Raw genomic sequence first — 5,000 nt, 5'->3', positions numbered from 1 at the left:
CTTTCCAAAACATCTTTTTATTACTTTAAAAAATTTCTGTCATACTCTTACCCCATTTCACATCTGCTCTTCTCTTTGCCTCCTTTATCTTATGTTTTACTTCTCTTCTCTTTTCTTTGTACCTTTCATATGATACTCTCGCCCTATTTTGTAACCAATCTGTGAAAGCTCGCTTCCTTTTCTTCTACAACCTTCTTTGCTTGCTCATCCCACCACTCACTACCCTTCCTTCTATTTTCTCCCGTCCTCCTTTTTCCACACACCATCTTTGCACACCTTATGACTCGCTCCTTGAACCATCTTCATTCCTCCTCTACTCCTAGTTCTACTCTATCCTTCACTCCCTCCCACTCCTCTCTCAGCTTCTTCTTGTACGCCTCCTTTTCCTTCTCATTTAAGCAGTTCACTCTAAGCACCTTCTTACCTTTTGTCCTTTTTCTTTTTTCCATCTATCCTCCACTCTCAACTTACCTTCCACCAGTAAATGATCTGATATTCCCCTACTCTCTCCCCTTAGAACATTTACATCCTTAGCTCTTCCTATATTTACTACTATATAATCCATTAACGTTCTATCTACCATTCTTCCATCCACCACCTTCTCTCATGTGTACTTATGCTTGAATTTCTTCCTAATGATAAAAATAATTATAATAATGATAATGATAAAAGTAGTTATAATAACAATAATAATAACAGTAATAATAACAAGAATAACAATAACTACAAGCACCTTCAACTTCTCTTCCGTCCTCATCACTAAAAACACTAACACCACTTCCTCCCTTGCCACTACCCTCACCTCTTCCGGATCTTGGCGTCATAAACCCAGACAAGCCGGGACCCCCCATTGTTTCCCGGCCTCTCACGACCTCGCCGGAGTCCTGTCACGCCCTGCCGAGGGCTGCCGACCCGCGGGCCGGGGCTGCCCGTGTCGCTATCCCTCCCCCCGTGACAGCTCACGAGGTCTTGGAGGACCCACGCCCCTTCCTCATTGTCTTCTGCAGGTGCTGGACTCTTCTTTCCCAAGAACTCCTGTTTGCCTCCACCCAATCTGCTCATCACCTTCTGCGCGGTAACATAAGCGATGGATCTTTGTGCGATTTTTTTTTTCTTTTTTTTTCTTTTTTTTTCTGGGTACGACCGCGCGTGAAAGTGTCCATAGACACCCATGGTTGTTTGAGACCACTCCTTCGTATCGTGGACGGTGCACGGCGAAGAGCCGGTGGTTGTGACACGAGACTAATATACAGAGTGTCCCAGAAAGGTATTCACTCTTTGTAATGTTTCGCAACGTTAGCGAACCGTTGGTCCTCGTTATTATCAGCTGTGTTTGGAAAATGGTGGTCATCGGTTTGAAGATTTACGAACACGCAGAAGGGATTAGAACTAGACTAGATTGAGGTGAGGAGACTTAACTTTTCTTTAATTTCAAACTGATGACAACCATATTCCAGACACCGCTGATAGTAACGAGGACCGATAGATTCAATAACGTTCTAAATTATTCCAAAGAATGAGCACATTTTTTGGGAAATCCTTTTGAATTAACTAAACGATAACTTAATAGTAAGCGTGCTGGTCTCGCATTTATTTAGTTTTGGCTTCGAATTCCGACATCTCCACGTTTCCCAGTAATGACTGTTAGGGGTTATCACACTGGGCTAATTTTCTTTCAGCATCCTACCTCCAACTTCCATTTGAATAACTAGAATTTGACTTCGCTCATAGAAATATAGATTTCTCTGAGAACATTTCAACAGTAAGTCCAAAATTCATATAGAATTACAATTTCTTAGTTCATCATTCAGCTTTCCTGTATATGACGGAAATATAATTTGATATATGAGATTTGAAAAAATAAGATACTGGAACCTAAGTCGTTTTTACTCAAACGAATTCGCAACGGTCGGCGTTGGTGAGGCCGGTGAGGCCCATGGGAGCCCAATATGATAACGCCTTTAGTTACCTGCCCCAACAGTCTAAGCGCATAAGGTAAATGTGATGGCTTAGGCTACAACTACACGCCTCCTGGTGTAGGCTTCTTACCTTCTTCTACTGAATTGTTTATATTCACGTCAGACCTAGCCACCGGCTATGCCGGTCCACTGCGGTTTCGGCCTTCGGTCCTTATTCAGTATCTCCTCGTTTTTAGAAAGACATAAAATAAGCAATGAGCGTGCAAAATAACTTTTACAACTCTATTGACAAAATGTCAAAATTTGCTTATTTTAGAAAACAAATTTCTAAAAAATTTTGTTATATATATACATACATATGTATATATATGTATATTATATATATTTATATATATATATATATATATATATATATATATAATATATATATTTATATATATATATATGTATACATATCTTTTCAACCACATTAATTCACTTTAATTCCATGCCATCACACTCGAGACTGACGAGGAGCTCCATGAAAGCTTACATACGGAAATTGATACGTGGTCAAGCTAAGGACTCGAACCCAGCTCAGACGTAACAAGTGACAGTGACATAGCTCATTGCGCTATCTAGAGAGATATAATACTATATATATGTATATACATATATATATATATATACATATATATATATAGATATATATGTAGTTGGCGCAGTTGGTTAGTTACTACGGCACTTGTCATGTGATCGCTGCGTTCGAGTCTTCGGCAGTACCATATTTCAATTTCTGCATGTGGCCCCATTGGGTCTCCCGATGTTGATGGCTTAGAATTAAAGTGTATTGTGGTTGTTAGAATGTATATATATATATATATATATATATATATATATATAGATATAGATATATATATACATATATATACATATATAATATCTACACTGTATATATATATATATACATATATATACATATATATATATATACATATACATATATGTATATACATATATATATACATATATATATATGAATATACATATATATATATGTATATACATATATATATATACATATATACAGTTCTTGTAGTCGAATTCGGAACATTACCAGGAGCTTGCTAGAGGATTCTCCTCACCACAAGATGAAGATCTGAGCTGACTGGACAAGAACCCCGGTCTCATGCAGGTCGCCGATTTCCTGGTCCAACCCAGAATCCTGAATGAGATACTGACTGTGTAATCTTTATGCAGTCAATACCCTAGGACAGGGGTGGGCAACCTTTCTAAGCGTGGGTGCCAAAATCAGCAAAATATTTTATATACATTTTCCTTGCGTGCTAACGGAACAGAATTACTCGTATAGGCCTAAATACGAGTACAGGATCACTCCCTTGACCTCTTATAAGGGCCTCAATCTATCGCCCAGCGCAGCTTGTGGTTACCATTAGTCATACAGTAGAAGTCTGAGATTTATTAGTTATTCAATTTAAGGTGAGCTCTGGATTTCGCGTGCCGGAGAAAAGTTATTAGTGTGCCAGGTTTTCCACACATGCCAAGGGTTGTCCACCCTTGCTCTAGGGGGACTTTAGAGGCACCCCTGTGGACCAGATTGACGGAGTACATTTTTGTGGTAGGAAACTTAGCCTCCACTTAAAGAAGAATGCTAATAAGTTTTCTTTTTTCATTATCCCTTCATTCTAGTGTCCTCCTGATCTCTATCTTTTACCTATGCTCTGACCCCACCCGTCAGGCAAGATGTTATCCTCCAAGGATAAAAGCGCTGGTTATTGGTGATGAAATATAAATTAAACCCGGAGCATCATCCCCAGGCCTACGTCAAGTGATTTTAGTCGTCTCAGGGAAGTAAAAAAAATAGAGGAGGAAAAAGGGAGAGAGAAAGGATGGAGAGAGAGAGAGAGAGAGAGAGAGAGAGAGAGAGAGAGAGAGAGAGAGAGAGAGAGAGAGAGAGAGAGAGAGAGAGAGAGAGAGAGAGAGAGAGAGAGAGAGAGAGAGAGAGAGAGAGAGAGAGAGAGAGAGAGAGAGAGAGAGAGAGAGAGAGAGAGAGAGAGAGAGAGAGAGAGAGAGAGAGAGAGAGAGAGAGAGAGGGAGGGAGAGAGAGAGAAGAAAAATCCTTCTAACTTCTATGCAATATACAATCGATGCCCTGGCAGGCAGACTTGCGGCAACAGCCTCCTTGCCTTCCCACCCACTCACCTGCACACCCAATGTGGGTCCATTCCTGCAACCGGTCCTGTGGGACCCCCACTCTTCACACTGGCAAAACTCGCAACACTACTCATTCTGCAAGACATGTATTACCACCAGCACTGCTATCATCGTCACCATCACCAACACCAACACCACTGCTACTGCCATTAGCCCTACCACTCCTACTACTGCTATAACTACTTACCTTTATTATTACCACTACTAACACCACTACCACTACTACTACCATTACCACTGCCATTACTACTACCACTACCACTTACCACTACCACAACCACGACCACAACCACCATCATCAGTATCACTATCACCACAACCACCAATATTTCCATCACCATCACCACCACCACAACCATCACCAACACTATAATTACCACCATAACCACCACCAAAAGGCTTATAGATGTGAGATTCTTGAAGAAAAAATAAGAAGTAAATCAAAATTAAACCAGACTATTGCTTTGGGATCAAATAATTGATTCTCCTATATAGTACTCACTTCCTCTTCCCTCCCCTCCTTCTCCCTCCTCTCCACCCCTCCTCTACCCTCCCCTCCATCACTCCTTATCCCTTTCCCTCAACCTCATTCCCCAACTTCTCCTCCACCACCTATATATACACATCCTTGTCATTCTATTCAGCGTGGTTTAATCTCCACAACTCCTCAATTCCTCCCCCTTTCCTTCTTTCTCTTCCATTTACACTCATTACGACTCCCTCCACTCCCCTCCAGTCCACTCCATCCTCCATCCTTGAGTTCTTCACTCTGCTCCATTCCCCTCCATTCCCGTCCACTTCCCCTCCACTTCCCTCCACTTCCCTCCACTCCTTTCCTCTGTCCTCCATTCTCTTCCTCTGCCCTAA

This window comes from Oratosquilla oratoria, chromosome 11 (genome assembly GCF_046742065.1).
Source record: "Oratosquilla oratoria isolate Oo_2021 chromosome 11, ASM4674206v1, whole genome shotgun sequence".
Lineage (NCBI taxonomy): Eukaryota > Metazoa > Arthropoda > Malacostraca > Stomatopoda > Squillidae > Oratosquilla > Oratosquilla oratoria.
The sequence above is the reverse complement of the archived record's forward strand: the minus strand, read 5'-3'. Positions refer to the sequence as shown.